Source organism: Pinus tabuliformis, chromosome 2_1 (genome assembly GCF_031772625.1).
Source record: "Pinus tabuliformis cultivar Carrire ecotype Pingquan chromosome 2_1, CPIR1, whole genome shotgun sequence".
Lineage (NCBI taxonomy): Eukaryota > Viridiplantae > Streptophyta > Pinopsida > Pinales > Pinaceae > Pinus > Pinus tabuliformis.
In genome coordinates this window covers 113,752,994-113,776,499 of record NC_142299.1, presented here as the reverse complement: position 1 = coordinate 113,776,499, position 23,506 = coordinate 113,752,994, and positions in this window count along the sequence as shown.

Below are 23,506 nucleotides of genomic sequence, written 5' to 3'. Positions count from 1 at the left end.
TAACAAAACCCAACATTCTCCCACTTGTTGTTTCCTTTCCACATGGGGCTATAGGAGAGCTTAGTCATTTATCCAGCCCTGGAATGCCCATTGTTTCTCTACACCAAGAGAACTTCTCAGAGCTCACAGATGTTGTCAACGCATCTGCAATATTCTTCAAAGTGTCCACCTTTACTAGCAACACCTTTTTGTCTTCTATCATATCCCTCACAAAGTGATACTGAACATCAATGTGCTTGGTCTTTGAATGGTAAGCAGGGTTCTTTGCCAAGAAAATTTCACTTTGGCTGTCACAGTCTATCCTTATAGCTCCCTTTACTAACCCCATACTTGAACAAAACCTCTACAACCAAACTGCTTCCTTGCTTGCATGAGTGGCTGCCATGTATTATGCATCTATAGTTGATAGTGCCACTATAGATTGTTTCTTACTCATCCAACTGACTACACCTCCAAATAGGTTAAACACATAACCCACTTGTAGATCTTCTCTTATCCAGATCTACAACCCAGTCTGCATCAACAAAGCCACGAATATCTAACACTCTGTCCAATCCTGTTCTTCCTTGGTAGCACAAACCATAATCGCTAGTGCCATGCAAATACTTGAAAACCTGCTTCACTGTTGTCCAATGCTCCTTTCCTAGTTTTGAAATAAACCTACTCAATACTCCCATTGCATGTGCAATGTCTGCTCTAGTACAGACCATTGCATACATTAGGCTACCGACTGCACTTGCATATGGAACACGAGACATGTCATATTCCTCTTCTTGTGTCTTGGGATGCTATTCAACAGACAACTTCACACCTATAGGAATAAGAAACTTCACCAGTTTACTATCCTACATATTAAACCTTTGTAGTATTGTCTCAACATACTTCCATTGGTTTAACCAGAGCTTCCTCTTTGCTTGATCTCTTTTAATTTCCATGCCCAAAATATAGTTTTCAACACCAAGATCTTTCATGTTGAATTCAGAGGACAAATTGGTCTTCAAATCTTGGATAATTTCTTTGTCATTTCCGACCAACAACATATCATCCACATACAAGACCAGATAAATAACACGATCACCAATTAATTTAAAATACACACAATGATCTGCTTTTCCTCTAGTGAAGCCAAGTCTCCGTATAAATGTATCAAATTTCTGATACCACATCCTTGGTGACTGTTTTAACCCATACAAAGACTTCTTTAATTTGCATACCAGTTCTTTCTTACCCTTCACCACAAAGCCTTCAGGTTGCTTCATGTAGATCTCCTCTTCGAGATCCCCATGAAGAAATTTTGTCTTCACATCCATCTGTTCTACCTCAAAATCAAAAGCAGCAACAACAGATAAAAGTAATCTAATAGAAGCTACCTTGGCAATAGGAGAAAAAATATCACCAAAATCAATTCCCAGCACCTAGGAATAACCTTTTTCTACCAACTGAGCTTTGTATTTCTCCACCTTTTCTTCTGCATTTGTCTTCTTCTTGAACACCCATTTGCTACCAATGGGTTTCCTTCCAGCCAGCAACTCCACAAGATCCCAAGCCTCATTTTGTGCAAAGATGCCATTTCATCAACCATGGCCTCTTTCCAGAGTTTTCCATCCTCTGAATCTACTACTTCCTTCACAGTTCTGGAATCATCATTAGTGACAAATAAAGAAAAATTTGAACAGAAAGCAGATGGACTATACCTTTCTGGCTACCTTCTTTCTCGAACTGATCTTCTCACACCCGAAGTTTGTGGCTCTTCGTCTTCTGAAACCTCCTCTCCTATAGAGTCTGATTCTTCCTCCTTAAGCTCAAACTCTATCTTCTTAGGTTCCTTTGGTTGGACTTCATGTTTAATAACATATTTCACCTCTATTATCACCACATCTTAGTTGTACACAACCTTCCTTGTTACTTGGTTCCAAAGCTTATAACCCTTTAAACCATCCTGATACCCAATAAAGGTTCACTTTTCAGATTTACTATCCAACTTGGTTCTTTTCTCCTTTGGAACATGTACATATGCATTGCATCCAAATACCCTCAGATGTGAAATAGAGGGTTTCTTACCATTCCATACCTCTTATGGAGTCTTATCCTCCAATGTTGATGAAGGTGATCTGTTGACCAGGTAACATGTTGTCTCCACCTCCTCTTCCCAGAATTCATGTCCTAACCTGACACCACTGAGCATGCTTCTTACCCTTTCCATCAACGTCTTGTTCATTCTTCCTGAAACTCCATTTTTCACAAGTGTATATGAAGCAGTCTTCTGTCGTTCTATACCACACTTCTTACAAAATTATTCAAATTCCTTGTTGCAAAACTCTCCACCGTTATCTGACCTCAACACCTTTATCTTCTTCTCTGTTTGGTTTTCCACCAGAGCCTTAAATTCTTTAAACCTGTCAAAGACTTCAGATTTATTCTTAAGGAAATATATCCATGTATCCTTGAGAAGTCATATATCAATGATACATAGTACATAGAATTACCCAGTGATGGAACCTTCACAGGTCCAAACACATCACTGTGCACAAGCTCTAAAATCTGTTTCTCCCTCTTACCACCAGAGGGGAAATTCGCCTGATTTTGCTTCCCATATACACAATTTTCACAGAATCAAAATCTAGAGAGCTATTACTCATACCTTCTACCATACTTTTACCATGAAGTATTTGAAGGCCCTTCTCTCCAGTATGTCCAAGCCTTTGATGCCACAGCATGGTCTTCTCTCCAGTGACCACTATATTTTCTGCTCCACTTTCACGAACCATAGCACTGTTGCACCCTCAACAACATTGCTACCTTGCAGCTTGTACAAAGTTCCAATTTGAACTCCCTGCATCAATACCAGTGTTCCCCAAACCATCTTGCAAGTATCCTTCTCGAAGTCTATTTTTACACCTGCATCATCCAGCTTGCTTACAAAAATAAGATTTCTGGCCAATGCAAGAATATGAAGAACACCTAGAAGTGTTCTAACTCTTCCACCTTGCAACCTCAACTTTAATTGTCCACGACCAATGATTCTAGCCTTCCTATCATCCCCTAAGAAGACATCACCACCATCATATTTCTCGTACTCGTAGAACCACTCTCTATGGGGAGTGAAGTGAAAGGATGCACCTGAGTCAATCAACCATGCCTCATGATCTACATGTGTACTTGAAGAAGCCAAGTACACATCCCCACCTTCATCTGAGGTGGTTTTCTCCTGTACAGAAAGAGCATCATCAGATCCCTTTCCTTTGTTAGGAGCTTTAGATTTATAGTCCCTTTTGTAGTGCACTTCCTTTCCGCATTTCCAGCACACCACCTTTACAGGTTTTCCTGGAGATTTAGATCTCCCTCTAGATTTAGATCTCCCACTTAATGAATTATTTTTGTTTCTGTTCTAGGACTGTCCTTCTACAGACAAGGAATCACCATTCTTGCTCTCCATATTTTTCTATCTCAACTCCTCTGTTAGCAAGGATGAGACTATTTCATCAAACTGCAAGGCAGTTGCATTGCTACCTATTGCAATAACTAGACTATCCCACGAATCTGGTAGAGAACAAAACAAACTGATGCACTTATCTTCATCTAAAATATTAATATCAACAGATAATAACTAACTTACCATAATATTAAATGCATTCAGATGCTCTTTCACCAAGTCTCCATATTTCATCCTCAGGTTATACAGTTTTTTCCGTAGGAACAGTTTATTCCCCAGAGAATTAGATTGGTACAAATTACCTAACCTGTTCCACAAAGCCTTCACCATAGCTTCCCCTGATACATTCAGCAATACTGAATCTGAGACACACAATCGTATTGTGCTCTTTGCCTTCCTATCCAACTTCTTCCATTCTTCATTGGACACTCCCGTTGGTGTAGTACCTAGATCTACCACGATCCAATTATCTTTATCCACCAATAGATCCTCCATCTTGAGTTTCCATAACTCAAAACTCTGACCATTAAATTTCTCGATCTCTATCTTTCCACTGCTCGCCATCTTCTTTCAACATGAGAAGCAATCCCACAGATCTCCCAATGAACACGGTCTACCATAGGCCTGAGCGAAACCCCTCAGCAACAAAAGCATCCCCTTGAAGCCAAAACAACTCTGATACCAAATGTAGGTTTTAACCCCATACATAAATTACCTGCATACGAATTCTAACAAAAAAAAAAAAATGCAAGAGCATAACATATAAAACACATATACACAAGGATTTCCCCCTGGATCCCAAAACCGGGACTACCAGCTTGAAAATCGAGAATTCCCACGGCGCTACCTTGGACCCCAAAGAGGGGGCCTACCCATCCCCCTCAAACCCCCAGTGACACTCCCCCCCTGTTGCACAATTGACGCAATGAAAGGGGGGCTCCGCCCCCCTCTAACCCCCCCGATTAACTACATCGGCTAGTTGTGGAAAGAATATAACACAACCCAACATGCGAAGTGCGTGCACAGATCATCTTGCCCATCATATTTCTCTGTCATTTGTACCTTCATCTTCCCAAAGCGCGTTCTCATCATCCTCCTACATTCACACCAATCATCAAAGCTACCCTTGTGCATACCCCACCACCTTGCGCGTGTAGCCCGCAGTGCCCAGTGCCTAGTCCAAAGCCTGGAAGTGCTACTTCTCTAGTACCTCCCTCTAGAATGCATCCAAAAGGATATCTACATCATTCAAGCCACATATGTGGGCAGACTTCTTACCTCTGATGACACACAACACCATGACTGGGTCATCATTTTACAACTTAGTGTGGTTACTTCATGTAACCAATTCTGCCAGCGCTCTAATTCTTCATCAGAGTTCGAGGTGCAGGAACTCTCTCAATCCCATGTAATTCATCCATCCACTATTGGATTCACCCAATCTTGGTCTCACACTGTTATCTTATAGAAATAATCCAGATCGTCATCACTCTCATAATCACGAACTGGTTTAGTATAGCATGATCCTTCAGCAGGATCTAGGGGTACTATTACGCAGAGCGATTTATTCTCAAATATCATCTTTTTCTTCTTTGGTGTTGTCCATCTGTTAAGTTCATATTAGCTTCGTGGATTTTAAACTTCAACCTCTGATCTAATTCCCAAGGTTTCTCTCCTGGTTTCATCATGATTTCTTTGAAACCCACAATTGACTGTGCCTCAAATTTAGGCTTACTGAACTCTTTATTCAATGTGGTTTAGATGTCTGCCACTCCAGTGTTTGGGTTATCATTAGAGTATTTACTATACTAGGTTAGCGTGCAATCCTACAGAGAACTAACCAGTGTTTACTTCTTCATGTGATCATCTGTAACACCTTGAGCTTCCCATACAGCTTTCACAACGAATGAGAACTAGTTCGAGTCCTCATTTCCAAAGCCTTTAGACAAAGGCAGCTTCACTGAATTTTCCATGCTAAACTGCGGTGGAGGTGGAGGTGGTACGGGTGAATTTGTAGGAAATGGTGGTGAAGTCAGAGGTGGTGTGGGTGGAGGTGGTAGTCGCGAGAGTCCTTGTATTATTAACTTAATAGCACTTCACGGAGAAGCCTACGCTACTCCCTCTTCGTCACCCAATGGAGGTGAAATCAATGGACTATATTCAGGACCCTTTCTTCCTTCATTCCTGTAAGTTTTTCCACTTCGCGTAGCTCTGAACATCAAGGTAGCTGCATAACCTATTTTTGTACAATAACATCTTAATCCAGGTATTCAAAGATTTCAAGTACTTAACTCGCGGTCCTTTGAAAATTTGTCACTCCACCTCGCTATAGCTAATTGAGGTATCGACCACGAATTTAGTCACAAATCCTCCTATGACATAATCGAGCCAATGATCGACAACACTGGTGATCTTATTCTCAGAGGTTTCCAGTCTCTGTACTAACTCTGGGGTCCAAACAATAGGACCGTCAAGTCTCCACCTTCCTTGGCTATCTGCTAGCTTCATGATCCACTCGTATAGCTCAACTGGAAAGGAATAGAAAAATATCTCATGGATTTTTGTATATAGGTACTTGTCTAGCCACTGTTCCTTGGTCAATCACAAATTTCTTTTCTCCTACACCATGAATTCGTGGATCTTCCTATCCAACAAGTCTCTGATCTCTTTCTTAGTTGGATTCCAGTGATACGACATCACACATCTCTTATGCAAATTCCGGTCCCAAAAATGGAACCATTTGTTGGCTTGGTGTGGCTTGACCTAGGTTTGGCGTTAGTTACGCAAAAAAATCCCTACACTATTGGCCCTTTCGGCATCAACCCGTGGAGTGTAGACTGAAGTCTCACCCGAAGCTGTATGGGGGGATACTGGAACCAAGTTTCCGTGCCCTAAGATGGTCGTGATGTCGGTTTATTCCTCTTATTCCTGCTTTCGCGCAAGTCGTTATGCTCTATGGCTCTATCTGTCTAGCCCTTTATTCTGCCCTTCAGTACCTCCGTGAACGAGTACAATTGGCCTTCCCGCGGTCCTAACCTGCAGTTCAGGTACTTTTGCGCTACTAAGCCAGCGTATTGTGCAGATTCCCAAACTAGCTTAAGTATCTTACTTATCTTATTAAACAATCATAGTTAGCACCGCGTAAATAGATATCCTTATTTGTGTTCAATTATCCCACGTAATTACATACTTTCGCGCACCATATAAGTATTATAAATGAAATTCATACAGAATATGACAAGATGCATTAACATGAAACAAAGACAAAAATTTGTAAAATGCTTCTCTTTATTAATATCTTTAGACGATTACGGACTCTATCTTCCCTACGCACACAGCTGCAGGGGTCCGTGCACTCAGTTGCGGACTTCTACACTAGGCCTCTATGCACTTAGCTGCAGAGCCTCTACCTACGCTAAGACCCAAAACTCTCTCCTTATTGCTCAAGAATTCATCTAAAACTTATGACTTCTAACTACTTAGAGCTTACTTACTTAGCTCTTTTTATACAATCCCTTGGTCCGCGGACCATGGGTAGATACTTTACAGCCGATTTTACATTAAAAAACAAGGGCAGACAACCCTTTATGACTCATGACACCTTCACGCTCCACGACCACAAAATGTGGAGTCTTTACAACTTTATTACAAACTTTGACCCAAACATGGGCTTCTAGTGCTATGGGGTAAAATGCACGGTGTATGTAAGATGAAAACTACCCTCAAAGGCCTTCAAGGGACCTACGACAGACTGTAAGATTATCTGCAAAAGCTACCAAGTTACACACATGTTCATCTATCAAACATAAATTGACAAGGTATGGAAAGAGGATCGCCTTTAGTTCCTTCTAGATTTGTTTGGAGATCTCTATGCGGCAAGAAGAACTCCTTCAAGGCTGGCTCCAAGACAATTCCCGCACAAAGGACAAGGTAAACCAATCACAGCATACGCTCTTGAAAACTAATGTAAGAATGCAGAATAAACATATATTATTGTATAACTTAACTACTCACCTCGACAAGCATCAGAATAAACAAATCAATGAACAACATTACCGACACTATGGAGTATTTACAACCATCCATTGTATCAGCCTTCCCTTGCCCCTTCTTCTTATCTCTCTCTCCCTCTTTTAGCTCACTTCTTCAAGTATATGACAATTCACAACAGCTTATTGGGCTATCCTTCCAAATGCTCTGACCCCTTTCACAATGGCCCTCTCGCTGCTTATGTAGTAATTGAATTAGGGCTGCCAAGCTCCTCCTAGAGTTCATTAGGGAAAAAGCCATGAAACTACCATGTTTTCAAGCTTTTTCCCATTTTCCTTCATTCTCAGATTGGAATTTCCCCAAATAATTTGATTTTTGGAGTTTCCTTGCTTTTCTTGAGCAAATTTAGGGATAAATATCTAGATATTTGTGAGCATATTCGTTGGCTTGACCCATTGAACTTCCCTTAGGTTCACTAACGATCCCCCTGCCTAACAACTTGAGTTAGCAGGGTGACTAACAGTCCTCTATGCTTGGTAACAAGCTTTATAAAGCAGGTTAGCAGTGTGTAGAGAGTGTTAGTGTGGAATCAAGGCCCGCAATTGTGGTATTTGCTTCAGTCATCTTGTCTTTCACCTCTGAGTTGATGAGGAGGTCATTTTGTCCTATAACGAATGCCCCCTAAAATATGAGATCAGAGGCAGAGACGATGGCCGAAATACTTTACTAAAACTGTAATTTTCTGTCAAAATTTTGTAGAGAGAGAAGTTTTTGGCGGCAAGGAAAACATGATACAACACATACATATATATAAACTGCTAAAATTATGTCTTGAGTCGGGCATTCCCATGCTCAGTAGCTATGTCAGAGTAATTTTCTCTTCTGAGATATAACAATGCTGGTCATTGATAAGCACACAGCGGATCTAGTGTCATAATAGATCATCCTGAAATAATTGTCTCCAAAGAACAACATTCGCAGCTTGGGAGAGGAAACAAGGCTGAATGATGCAAGCCTCTACCCAAGGTCCTGATTTCCGCTTCACCAAATAACATAGATCGGTACATGTGATAAGAAGTGTTGACATCGAACATGCACAAAATCATCTGATTACCAGTCAATAATGGAGACTGTTAACAAATGTGAGGAAGGCCACCGATAATGGTGATGGTCTCCAAGATGCACAGTGCAAACTAGCGAGTGTGAAAGATTTCTTTATCGTCAAACACTCGTAGAATTGCTTAACTAGGATCCAATAATGAAAACCTGTGATCAAACACAAGTTAACCTGCCACTAATGTCTGCAAGTACCAAGGCACTGAATGTGTTTCTGGGTTATCTTCCTAGATAGAGTGTTGAAGTCGATAGGAAGAAACCTGTCGAAAGGTAGGAAATGCCGTGTCCTACATCAGTCGACACGAAACCGGACAAGAATGATTTTGTTTTTTGAGGATTCTTTTGAGCATTTGGGTCTAAAAAATGGAGGGCATGATGAAAGGATATGTATGATCGGTTGATAGAGGAAACAAATGGGGAACCTGGAACAATAGAAGGCACGACAATGGTTTTAACCAGACAGCACTAGACTCATGAACACTACAGAGTGTTAAGATACGGAGATGCAATTACATCAGCTTATATAGGCTAAAACTCATAGGTTGGTAGGGTTCATATTGAGAGGCTATAAAAATGAAGGTTTATCTGAGGGAGTGCCATGTTCAAGGGAACGATTGCTGCCAAACCACGCTTTCAAATACAGAATACAGTTGTAATGTCCACTTTCCCCATCTGATTTTTTAATGAGTCCAGATGGGTAAACTCATCGACCTTTTCTTGTTTAAAGATTCTGAAAAGGATCACAAAACGAATGACTCTTTGCCTTATTTGATTAGTTTAATGAGTCTAGACTGGCAAACTCGTCGATTTTTTCATGTTTTAAGAGTCTGAAAAGTATCGCAAAAGAACGCTCTATATCTTGTTTGTGTAATTTAAAGAGTCCAGACTAGAAAACTCAGTGGCCTTTTCATATTTAGAGAGTCTGAAAAGATCGTAAAGAGAGACTCCATGGTGGTCCCTTTGTCATAGTTGTTAACTGGGTGCGACAAAAGGTTAATAGTATACCTGTATCAGTTACTTTTCCATCTCTTAATCTATTGAACCCAGATAAAGAGAAACGTTTTTCCAATAGATGTCGACCTCATTTTGTTACAAGTACGAGGTGACGGACTAAACTCGTGTTTCGTCATGAATTTTTAATGAGTCACGTGACGACAAACTCAATACCTTCATCAAAAATTTTAATGAGTTAGATGAAGAAAACTCAGGGTATCTTTTTCAGTTTAATGAGTGAGAAAAAGAGGGAAAAGAACGGCTCATCTCTTCTTCATAGTTTTACGAGCTCAAAGGAGGGGAAAAACTCGGGAATTTTTCGATTTAAGAGCGAGAAACTATCCCAAAAAAAAAGTGCTCTTGCTATTGCTGTCTATTTTTAACAAGCCCAGTAACAAAAACTCGAGATTTTTCAATTTTAACGAGCAAGAAAAAGTACCTAAAAGAATCATCAAGTTATCTTTAGCAAGTTTAACGAGTAGCAAGACATAGCTTGGGATTTTTTTCAGTTTAAAGAGCAAGAAAAAAGCGCCTAAAAAGAATGCTCCTTTGGTCTTTTTCAGTTTATGAGCTGGAAAAAGATAAAAAAGAGTTGCTCAGAGCATCATTGCATGTATTTAACGAGCGTAATGATGAAAACTCAGAGATGTTTATATTTTTTAAAGAGCAATAAAATATCATGAAAAGTGCTCTAACCATCGTCGCAAAGATTTAACGAGATTAACGATGAAAACTCGGAGATGTTTATATTTTTTAAAGAGCAATAAAATATCCCTAAAAGTGCTCTATTGATCGCAGTGTATGTTTAACGAGCCCCACGACAAAAAACTCAAAGATGTTTATATTTTTTAAAGAGCAATAAAATATCTCCAAAAGTGCTCTAACTATTCTTCATTGTAGTATTTTAACGAGCCCAAAGAAGGAGACTCGAGGTTTTTCAGATTAACAAGCACGAAAAATACCATAAAAAGAAAGCTCGATCTTTCTCGATCTCATGCTTGAAATTAGAAGGGTCCATGCCATGCGTTTCCTCATAAGACAAAGGAAAAACATCGCAGAAGTCCCTAAACGGGTAGGTGAAGCTCACAATTTCCTCATGATTGTGATTGGCTCCACTCTGTATGCTTTCCATGATGCCTGTCATGACAGAAATATCGAGGAGCAATGTTTTTGAAATATTGCCCCTATTTCCTTCCAAGTCCAAAGGTTGGATAGTCGTATATGGTGAGGAAACGATTTCATGTGCGTCAGGTGACAGGATTTGAAGAGGCATCACGTCCGAATCAGATATTGAAACATGACGGTGTGAATCCTCCCAAGGTCGCTCTTCTAACCTCGTGATCTCTCTAATAGCTTCGTCCATCGGTAGGAATTGATTGAGTGGATCGAAAGAAAGAGCACTTATGGGAGGGGCAATGGTACCGTTGGCCGAAACCAAAGTGATCGGAGATTCAGATGCAAATTGAATGGCTTGGTAGGCTGATTCAGTTGGTGACAGTGGCATTTTCTCTCCGTATGTGTCAATGTCTGAAGGAGTCGATATGATCCATGGATCGGTCTTTTCATGAGGAATAAATGAAAGCATATTGACCATCTGTGAAACCTGTGGCGGCTGAAGAGGGAAACAACCCATGAGGGAAGAAGCCTTCAATAGACCGGTACCTACACTGACGTAACTATCAGTTCCACCTCCTACTAGGCGTACGGAGCCACTTGGTAATGGTGAATAATCGGGGGTGCAGAAAGACAACTGATCTACTGTAATAACCTTTCCATCCAATGGAAATTGGATGATGCGAAAGATAGTAGATACGACGACCATCATGGCATATGTCCAACTGCGACCCAGCAACAGATTATAGTCGAGTTTCTTGTCCATGACTTCTACATCCACCGTTACTATTTTTGCAGCCAAAGTGATGGGAAAACTGGCTAGGTATCCTTTTGGGATAAAGGTGTGGCCGTCGAAAGCTTTAAGGGAGTTCGACGGTGGGGATAGGGTTGGGGAACCCAGGGCGAGCCAACATGAAGCTGACATGATGCAAGTTGAAGCACCTTTGTCGATGACAATTCTGTGTATACCTTTACCTTTCAAAATGATATGCACCTGAAATGCAAGCTGGTGAGAAAGGGGAGGTTTACACTTGTCCATGTCAAAAATAGCAAGCATGGAATCCGTAGGGTCAATACCCTCGATAGCCGAAAGCAAAGCTTTCCGTTGGCTGGGGCATGTTTTTAATACTTCGAGCGCCAACATAGCTGATGGTGCTTGTGCCAAATCCTCTACGATATTGTAGTGTTGGGCGGCACGTGCAGATGTATTATGCGTTGTGCATTGAAGTGCCCCTTTTGGGGGTCGAATTAAAAAGTCCTCAACCAGCCTTTCGATATTCAAATTAGTCGGCGGTGATGGGTTTTGACCTGAGGATGGTTTTGCTACAGGAGCGACAAAAACTCCATAATATTTGGCTCTTATGGTGAGATCTACCGTTCCAAATGTGTAAATGACAGAAGATCCTTCACCAGCTGAAGGATGTTGTGAACCATCATTTCCCCCTGGCGTGGGTTGTTGTTGGTTTGCAATAAGATTTTGCTACCGCTGAATGGGAAAAGGATTCCTAAGGACAACATGGGTCTTACTAGTATCCCTTTTGGCAAGGTAATATGTGCATTCCTGAAGCCGCAGACAATGCCAGGTTGCATGGTCTTTAGCACAGAGTTTGCAAGGAAATATGGTAGGTGTATCCTTTTCATCAGTAGTAGGCACATCGGCCTTCTATTGTTGGTTGGGCTGCTTTGTTGACTGCTCCTCAGAAGGAGCAGTCTTTTTCTTATTCTTCTTTTTCTTACCACTGGGATTTTGTGTAGACTGCACAGAGTTTATCGCAGTGGTAGGAAGAGCAGTCGATTTGGTGGTAGCAGAAGTATTGGGGTTGCCAAGGGCATTGGGGATTATGTCGTAAAGAGTGCTAGACTGTGAATATATCAAATCTAAGTGTTGGGCACAACATATGGATTGGTCTTCTGTGACTGCACCGCCTAGAGCGACATCTCTAGCAATTTGCAGAAGTAACGACCTACAGAACTAGTCCGTTAAGAGAAAGTCTGGGAGGGGAGATTTGACTAACCTCCACCTACGTATCCATTCATGAATATGATCAGAGATGTGGGTGGTGTATCCTAATGAAATGAAGTGAGGAGCTCTATCACAGTCTCATAGCAGATAGGTAGCTGGAAGTGCTTTAGGAATTCCATCGCTAATTTATTGAAGGTATTTACTGACGCGCGTGGTAACTCAATATACCACTTTGCTGCATTTCCAGTAAGGGTGCGGGGAAAAAGACGTAACCAGACACTATCATCCACCATGGAGTTAGAAACACTCAAAATATGGTAGGTGGGTATATGGGTGCCCGGATCCTCCCCTTTCTTGCCATCGAACTTGGGAATGTCCGTTGGTATTTTATGCGGGATCGGCAGCCATTGTAAGTTGTGGTAGATGGGGTCATTTGTTAACTTGTATAAGTAGGGAATATCCAACGTTTCCAAAAAAGTCAGAGAGTTGGGTGCTCCTAACTCAGACCATGGTGATGACAGATGACTTGAGGAGCTCTGTGCTGCTCCCATCATTTGGTTCCCGATAGTGTACATGGGTTGCATGGTGTAGCAGTTGCTTTGCGGTACGATGTTGTAGAGTGGATTTCCATGAGGATTTTGATACTGGGTTATGAAATTGCCCCCAGTATAAGCAGTTCCCCCTTGACTCATTTGAGTCTGTGAGTAGGGTGCCCCCATGGGTTGGTTGGGAATCCCTAGTGGATTCCCGACTAACACAAAACTAACCATTTGGCTTTGATTGACAGAGGGAACACTCATGTCAATTAGCGACTATCCATGCATGCCTGAGAATGGAGGGGGAACTGTGACATTCCCTACCGGCATGTGCATATTGGGAACCCCCCCAAATATTTGAATCTAGGGGTTGGAATTGTACATTGGTGGCCAATCGTGTTGTTGGTAAACCAGAATCGCACCCATAATGTTGCATTAAGTGTTATATGGAGCACTGTATGTGGCACTTGTTGAAGGTATGCATTGTGGCACCATAGGAGTGGAACCTGGCATCCACTGGGTTCCACTTATAGAGGGTGTTATGTGAGTTGTCATACCTAGGACAAATGGGATAGCGGGATTCCACATTATCGATGTTGTGATGACCGCCGACTGGGGAAGTGGTAGAGGACCAACAATGTCTCTAAAATGCCACAACCCTTGAGTCGTCGACTGGATAGATGGGAAAGTTCCACCTACTGAATAAGGAAGTACAGGTACCACAGGAGCAATGATAGGATTTGACAGATTTGTAAGCGGAGTGTTAAAGCGAGGAAGAAATCCTTCCGTGAAGAAATCCTCCAGAAAACTAGAATCATCGGTCATCCACACAGATCCTGTGTGAGACTTAGGAGACTAATTCCTCGAAGATGAGGAATCCGAGTCAGTGGAACTCAGCAAATCTTCCACAATGAGTGGAGGAAGTCCTAACAATCATCTGGAGTGACAACGAGGGCCAGATGTAGCCACGATGACCGTTAAGTTTTATCAAATAAATTTTAATATGATATTCTTTAAATTATTGAAAATGATAGCACTCAGGTACCTAGAAATAAAAAATACACTAAATATATCAATCAACAAACAGAGGGAAAGTACCTCGTCTGATAAGCACCGATCACTGGAGATGAAACCCAGTATCTCAATGAATAACAGAGAAGGATGGCCAAATGTATGGTTACAGTTACTTTAGAGCTTCACCCAAACCTCATATTGAGGGGCCAAGTACTCTCGTGAAGACGAGCATCCTCCCAAAAACTGAAGACAAATTAGATCCGTCCATTTTAGGTACCAGGATAGCCCATCCCAGTAACCTTGTGTAAGTACCTAGAAGTTTTGGCCACTAGAGATACCTCAAATCACAGACATTACGAGGGGGGACATAGTCGTAGACAACATGTTGTGTGGGCAGGAAACCTGAGTCCCCGACTCAGTTCCGAAATCCCTGAAGGGACCCCCAATACATAGAATGCCCAAAGGATTTGTAAGAGAATATGGGCTACCTTCAGTTACAGTCCCATGTTGTCTCGTATTTCACTCCGTTGTTAGTGGAGTGGTCCTAGTAATATGAGTGCAGAAGGATTTTTCACTTGTTAACAACACTAGTTTTGGTTTTCAATATTGGGCAGTTCACTCACATGCTTATCCCAAGATCCTAACCTAGCTAATGTTGGTTTGCTCAAAACAATAACTGATTGATTTTAATGTAAATTTTAGTGTACTTGATTATTTGTCTTCGGTAGGGGTGTTGACGTATGAATATGGTGAGACTCTTGACTCAATAAATCATGTAGAACAATGCTCTGATTTTTTTTTTCAATTTCTTATGCAAACAAGTCTTATTCTACATATTAATCCTTTCACATATTCATGGATTCATCTGTGCATTCAAATCCATTCAACACTTGCATAACCAAAAGATTATTTTCCCAATATTTCCTAACAACTACTGAAAACCAAAATGAAGCAGCTTATAACTATTTCAACAGAAGGATGAATACAATTTATCAATCTTTCTTTAAAAAAAATGTAGTTTAAGAGAGAAAAACTAAAACATTTTCCTAAAAATAAATTTTCAGGACACCAAATTTGTTAACATAATATAGTTGCAGATCTTACTTTAGCCCATGAGAAAATTCCCACCCCCCTTTTGGTCCACAGAATCTACTGGAAATCATGTAAATGGGAGACTAACGCTCTATTTTAGTGTAAAAAGAGAGTTAGTTGGGCCACTAACACTCCCTGTACACAGGCACAGTCCTTTATAAAGCTTTGTTTAGCCTGACAACCTGCATTAGTGAGGGAAATAGCTCAAACAAAGGGCCTTTAGGATCAATTTTTGAGGAGAATGCAAACTAGTAGGATGTAACAAGATAGTTGGTGGATCAGAAAAATATTTGAGGAAGTATGAAGCTCTTAGAGGAAAGAGAATAACTGAGAGGATTCTGGGTAAACTGGGAACTAGATGTATAGTCCCCAACGGAGTCGCCAATTCTGCAATGGGGTAAAATGCACGGTGTATGTAAGGTGAAAAATACCCTCAAAGGCCTTCTCGGGACCTTCGACAGATTCTAAGAGTATCTGCAAAAGCTACCAAGTTACACACATGTTCATCTATCAAACATAAATTGACAAGGTATGGAAAGAGGATCACCTTTAGTTCCTTCTAGATTTGTTTGGAGATCTCTATGCAGCAAGAAGAACTCCTTCAAGGCCAGCTCCAAGACAATTCCTACACAAAGGACAAGGTAAACCAATCACAACATACACTCTTGAAAACTAATGTAAGAATGCACAATAAAAATATATTAGTGTATAACTTAACTACTCATCTCGACAAGCATCAGAATGAACAAATCAATGAACAACATTACTGACACTATGGAGTAGGGAACACAACTGCAGTTCTGTATTTATAGTGGAAGAGTGATTACAACCATTCGTTGTATCAGCCTTCCCTTGCCCCTTCTTCCTCTCTCTCTCTCCCTCTTTCAGCTCACTTATTCAAGTATATGACAATTCACAACAACTTAATGGGCTATCCTTCCAAATGCTCTGACCCCTTTCACAGTGGCCCTCTCGTTGCTTATGTAGTAATCGAATTAGGGCTGCCAAGCTCCTCCTAGAGTTCATTAGGGAAAAAGCCATGAAAATGCCTTGTTTTCAAGCTTTTTCCCATTTTCCTTCATTCTCAGATTGGAATTTCCCCAAATAATTCGATTTTTGGAGTTTCCTTGCTTTTCTTGAGCAAATTTAGGGATAAATATCTAGATATTTGTGAGCAGATTCGTTGGCTTGACCCACTAAACTTCCCTTAGGTTCACTAACGCTCCTCCTGGTCTAACAACTTGAGTTAGCAGGGTGACTAATGCTCCTCTATGCTTGGTAACAAGCTTTATAAAGTAGGTTAGCAGTGTGTAGAGAGCGTTAGTGTGGAATCAAGGCCTGCAATTGTGGTCTTTGCTTCAGTCATCTTGTCTTTCACCTCTGAGTTGATGAGGAGGTCATTTTTTCCTATAACATCTAACCTCAAAACTGTCCTTAGGGGATCATGTTCCCAACAGTTAGACATGCTAAGACTTGCCAAGCACCAACACGTGCCAAGTGCCAATGTGTGTTGGGGAGTGATACACATGTTATGAAGTGGAAGAGCATGCTGAAGAGTGCTAAGGTGTGCTAGAGAGTGCTAATTCATGTTGAGGAGTGTTAGTTAGTACTAGGGAAACATAAGGGAACACTAGGTGTCATGCGGAAAGAGTCAATAGTGCGGACACAACCAACCTCCCTAGAAGCCTAAGACTTTCTAGTGACAAACAAGACAAATAAGAGCAATCCTTCTCTAAATATGCATTTACCATATAAGAAACCAAGTGTTTAGATCCTACCTGTAGTCCAACGCTGTTGTAGTAGTCCAGCCTCATCGATCCGGATGAGCTCCTCCTTCTCTTCGAAACCTGCATTCACTAACAATCAAACGATTAAATAGCACCTGAATATCTCATGAAACAAAGCATATTTAACATACAAACCAAGGAGTATATGAAACAACTCATAAATAACAAATGGTTGAGAAGAATGGACTTATTTGTATTAATAGGAAACAAAAGAAACCATTACAACCTGAGCCTTGGTGTTGTGCAAGTTCCTCCCAGGGTCCAGCAAGAGTTTTCCTTTACTTTGATCAACTCACCCACTTCCAAATGAAACAAGAAAGGATGACAATCTCTCCTCACAAGCTTCTACAAGGAAGTCCTAATCTCAGCAGCATCTACCCTTAGGAATTTTCAACTTTCAACCTCTCCTCCCTCTGGTCCAATGCATGTATTTATAGTGTTGTAGAGGAAGTTAATCAGGTCCACCATCAATGGGATAAGCCCCTCTTTGGGTGGGTTAGCTCCCCTCTTGATGGGATAAGTTCCTCTTCCATAGGGATACATGAACCATCTGGAGGCGCTCCATACACGTCAAACAAGCTTCTAGAATGCTCTAGAAATAACCACAAGTAACGTTTTTGGAGTGAAACTTGCGCTTATTGACCTTTACAGGAGTACGCACCCATTGTTTTACAGACAGAGCGTACAAGTACGCAGGTATTGTGAACTTGGATTGCGTACCCGCAGGTAAGGCTGAGAGAAACTGTGTACCAGAGATAACTTAACTTTAAATGAATTTTCTCTCTTTCTTTGAGTTTGACATGGAAAGCAGAGGCATGAGACTTGCCAAGGAGGATAGTACGACAGGTGATGGAGCCATACAAACTGCAAATAGTCATGGTGACATTTTTTAGTGTAACAGATTGCCCCCTAAAGTGCGAAGCCTGAAGTAGATTTAGGGTTTCAAAACATCTAGGAAGGGTGAAGTACTTTATCATTTCAAGGATTATCTTGTGGAGAGCCTGGTCAGAACCTGCAAATATTCAACACAAAATACATATATAAGATGATATCATCGCTGAGGTAGGCATTCCCATACTCAGATTGAAAACTTTAACTAACAATCTAACTACTGCTCTGATACAGGAATGATTTTGCAGTACATCATAATCATAGACTCGTGTAGACATAGTATGGACGCAGCCATCTGTTTATAGTTAGTCTACTTTATACAATGAATACAAAACTCCTCGCAGCCTGGATGGTGGAAACTAGATCCAGGGTCTTCATTTCTACTTCCCGAATTGGTACGATTCTATCCATGTGAATAAATGAGTTGATGTCGAACATGGTAGAAACCACTTGATTACCAGTCAATGATGTAAACCGTTAACAAGCGTGAGAGAGACCACCAGTGATGTCAATGGTTCTCAAAGTACCCAGTACAATCCATGAAATGTGAATGAATGAGTCGATGTCGAACAGGTCATGGAATCCTTCGATCGAAAGTCAATGATGTAAACTGTCTTCAAAGGCGAGAAACCTGCCATTGATGCATGCAGACTTCAAGGTACTGACGATTTCTGAGTCATCTCTCTAGATAATGTGCTGATGTCGATAGAAAGCGACCCGTTGCAGGCAAGCCCACAACACGAAATCATAGTTCAAGTTGAAGAAATATTGCTGTAAGGACTGACTCAGGAATGGTCAAAATGGATGACAAGTATTTTGCATATGAATGGTTTATTTGCAGAGACCTCTTGAACACACAACGACACGATAGATGGTTTGGCGACGATTGACCCAAAGTTAATACCCAGAAACGATTGAAGACTTTCAAAGTGGTTTAATCAACTTTAAGACAAAGGATTTCCCAACCCAGGTGAATGAAAAGTGTCGTGTTCAAGAGTGGTAATAAGGTTCTTATGTGACAAAAGATAACAAATAGGTTCATTCTTCTCTCTTTTCCCCCAACATTTCTGGCAAGTACCTCTTTATTTTTTACAAGCTTGAGGAGGATAACATATGATTGATTATAAGCTCATCCTTCGGATGAGTCCAACTTAGTTTAGATTCGAACCCTAAGAAGGAGTGGTTTGTTCCTGTTTGTAATCGAACAGGTCCTCTACTGTGAAATTTTAACGAGTCCAGTATAGGAGAAACTCGGCATTTTTCAATTTTAGAGAGTATGAAAAAACTAAAGAAGACTCCAGGGTTGAACTTTTTCGTAAATTTGTGTCCCTCAAGCCCGAAAAAGTATAAAATAATACCTGAGAGAACCGCTTGATCTTGCGACCAAGGATTACTTTCATGATTAGTGCCTTTGACCTGAAAAGTAAAAAGCGATCAAGGACACGTCGTTTTATTTCCAGTATCGAGTTTGAAACGACAAAAACCCGGCAATCTTTTCCTGTTTTTACGGTCAGAAAAGGGCTATAAGGGGACCATCTTTTAATTCCGTTTTAACGAGTGTAAAAGAAACGCTTAGCAATATTTTCATGTTTTAGGAGTCAGAAAAGGGCTTAAAAGATGACTCTGATTTCTTGGTTCGTGAAAAATGATAGTTTACCCTAAAGTCCCTTTGTCCTGCACAAAAACAACACATTACTCATACCTGTTTAAGATAGACAAAAATACATTGAAAAATATCTCTTTATGGTGAAAAATAAACAAACCTAGCATTCATTTATCCAAAAAACCTATAAAAAGACTTTTTACCATGTCATTTTTACCATTTCACTGTTGAGGGAGAGAAAAGGGCTTTTGACAAGAAACTTGCCATGGACTTTGCGGAGAATCCGACCTTCAGAATCGAACGTCGTCTCATCAGGTATTCTACAACATCCTTCTCTTAATTTCCATCCGTTTAGAATTCATTTTTAGGTTTTTATTTGATTTTTTGGAGGTCTTGGGGTTTCAAGATGCGCCCTTTGGGGTATGCAGGTCATGCACTGCTGACCTGCGTACCTCGATATTTTCTCAATGGGGAAAATACCGGGTGTACGCACCCGGCCTTAAGGGCAGCTACGTACATACGCTCTGTTCCTAAAAGCCGGGGTGCGTACCCCGCAAAACGCGTTTTGAAACCCTCATTTCTCCAAAATGGACCAAAATTTTAAAATTTTATGGATTCTAACAGATGTTTTATGATGTGCAGGGTGCACACCACGCTTGATTGGCATGAAAGAGAACACGAGGACGTCGATTTGGATGCAATAGATCATCAACCCTCCATTGATGCTTTGAAGGCATGCGGACTATACAAATACTGGGCCATACCTGGCATGAGGGCCCAGGTGCCATTCTTAGAGTGGCTGGTTGAAAGGTGGAACATCCAGGAACAATGCTTTTACATCGGAGGGCACCAACTCGAGATAGAGCCCTCTGACATATATTTTCTCACCGGTTTGCCTAATAGGGGCGAGCAACTGACTCTCTCCGGGACTAGGCCGGGTGGCCAATCCCTTGCTAGCCTCCGGCTAGAGTGGTGCAACAATCAGAACCAGGAGAAAGGGATATAAATCAAATATATATCCCTGCCTGAACTTATGGTAATTGCCTTTACAGTTACCAGACTCTGCGGCGCAGCCGCCTTGCACAATGCCACCGGGTCCCAAATGCGGATGGCGATAGATTGCTACCGAGGCACCATTTTCAACTGGTGCGATGCTGTGTTGGCCAACATGAAGGGCCAACTGACTAGGGTAAAGAACGGGCAACTAAAGACCTTTGGGTACGGGCCTTTAGTTGTGAGCTTTGCCCTAGAGAGAGTTCTGATGCTTATCCCTCAGCATCTCACTGTTCCGGTTGGGCCACCTCGGGAGCCAAAGTTGATACGATGGGTTACGATGATGGCCCGGCATCCTGATGAGGGAGCGGGAGTTGTTCGATTTCCTGTTGGTTACTTTCACTGGTTGGAGAACCAGGTCTTTGCGATTCAGGATTTTCCTTATGCCGAAGTAGATTTTCGCGGTGATCCGGACATGGTTCTTCCACAGGGAGAACAATGGGACGACAGAGGTATTTCATTTTTCAAAAGTTTTTAAATTATTTACTTTTTATTTGTTTTTATATCGTCTCAAAACTGACAGTGACAATTTTCAAAATGCAGATGTAGGCCCACAGCGTCCGGCCAATCTCCGGCCATTCGAGAGGAGAGTACCAGTTGCACCAGCACCGACCCCACATGATGCGGCCGCAGAGGCCTTAGCCGAGCTGGAACAGGACCTAGAGCGTCTCACGGCGGACATACCAGAGACGACTATAGATGATATTCCCATTCGACTTCAGCGCTATGTGGTTGCGGTCCCAGGACCTATCAGGAGGTTCCTGTGTAGGGTAGCGTGGGCAGTGGTCTCGTATAGAGAGCACCACCAGTGATTGGCTAGTCACTTTTTGTAGACACATATGACATTTTTGGTTTTTTGTACTTATCATTTTTGTCGATCATAAGGTGTTTTTCAACCTATGATCGAAGACGATGTATCTTTTTTGACACACTCCTATCTATATATATATATCATTATTACCGGCTTATCTTGTTACACATGTGTGATTAAATTTTAATGTTTTTTTAAATTTACATGTATGATTATCACAAATGTCTGTCTAACATTCGAGAAGCAATTGCATCTTCTAATGTATTAAAAGACCTTGGAATATGTTGATATTCAATGTAATCAAATTCATGTTCCAAAAGACGCACTCTCAAGAATAACCTTAATAACACTGGATTTCTAATGGCATAAACTCTATTAAGCTGTAATACAACGAGTTCAGAATCTAACCTCACTATCAAACTCCGAATCCCAAATGCAATGGATTCAGATAATAATTCGATCACTGCACTGTATTCTGCAATGTTGTTTGTTGTTTGACCGAGGCTCACCCCATGCATAGAAACTAACTCGTCAGAGGGCGAATAGATAACCCAGGTTGCGGAAGAGATATTCCGTGTACTATGACAAGCACCATCAGCAAATCCAATGTACGTTTGGAGAGGCATCGACATCTGCAATATCAAGAGTAAAACCAAGATAAGCCAGAATAACGACGAAAAAACACACTCTCTAAACTAAGCACACTTGTCTAAACTAAGCACACATACCAGCTAGAAAGAGAAAATTAACCTAACTATCCTAACAAAAATCTTCACACCCACCATTTAAGCATAGTATCTCTTTAGATAAAGTCCATTTCTGGGTTTACCCAAAGAGTCCCCATCAAAGTCAACCAGCTCATAGGCCCCTTTTGCTAGCTTTCGCTTAACAATGTAGGGTCCATGCCACATAGAAACGAATTTTCCAGCACCTAATTTATCGTTAGCTTGATCATACAATAGCACTAGGTCTCCTTCCGAAAAATTTCGAGGGGTCACATTTCGATCGTACTGAGCTTTCATTCGTTTTGCATGAGTCTCGATTGCTAGTGCAACATCACGTCGAGTCTCATCTAATTGAGCTAAATACAATAAACGTTTCTCCTCTTCGGAAGTAGCTGGAAGTAATTCGACAGCCATTTGAAGTGATGGGATTTCGCATTCAATGGGCAGCACGGCTTCCAAACCATAAACTAGTTGGAAAGGAGTGAACCCTGTTGATGTTTTCACCGAAGTTCGATATGCCCAAAGCGTGGAAAATAACATGTTGTGCCAATTCAATTGATGAATGCCAATGATTCGTCGGATCATGATGACCAAAACTTTATTGATGGACTCAACCAGACCGTTGGCTTGTGGATAATAAGGTGTTGAGCTATCGTGGCACAAACCAAGCTGGCCTGTAAGTTCTGTCATCATAATGTTTCGAAAATGGCACCCATGGTCAGTGATTATCGCTTGTCGGACACCAAACCTAGCAATAATGTGATTGAATACGAAAATTGCAGCAGTCTTGCCGTCTGCCTCGAATGTAGGCATCGCCTCGGCCCACTTAGTAAAATAATCAACCGCAAGGATGATATACGCATGCCCCCCGGCCGAGTGAGGGTTACAAGTAATAAAGTCGATACCCCATTTAGCAAAAGGACCAACGACAATTATAGGGTGGAGAGGAGCTGGTGGTGCGCGCATCTTGCGATCAAACACTTGACAGTTGTGGCATTTTCGGACCGCAATGATACAATCTTTAAACATGGACGGCCAGAAATAGCCAGCACACAACACCTTCTGAGCTGTGGCATACCCAGACATATGACCGCCACACACTCCAGAGTGACAGTCATTCAAAACCCTTTCTGCCTCTTCGTGAATTAAGCAACGTCGGAAAACCAAGTCCGCCCCACGGTGATAAAGAGTATCTCCAATTATTTTGTATTGTTGGGACTGGAATCGAATTTTCCGACGTTCCGTCTTAGAAGCTTCGGGCCAAAAGGATTGGGTTTGGAGATAGACAATTATATCCCCATACCACGGATCTAAAGTGCTGATGAGAAACAAAGATTCGTCTGCAATGGGTTCCTCTGCCACAGTTTCCGTGTCAGCACGCGGGAA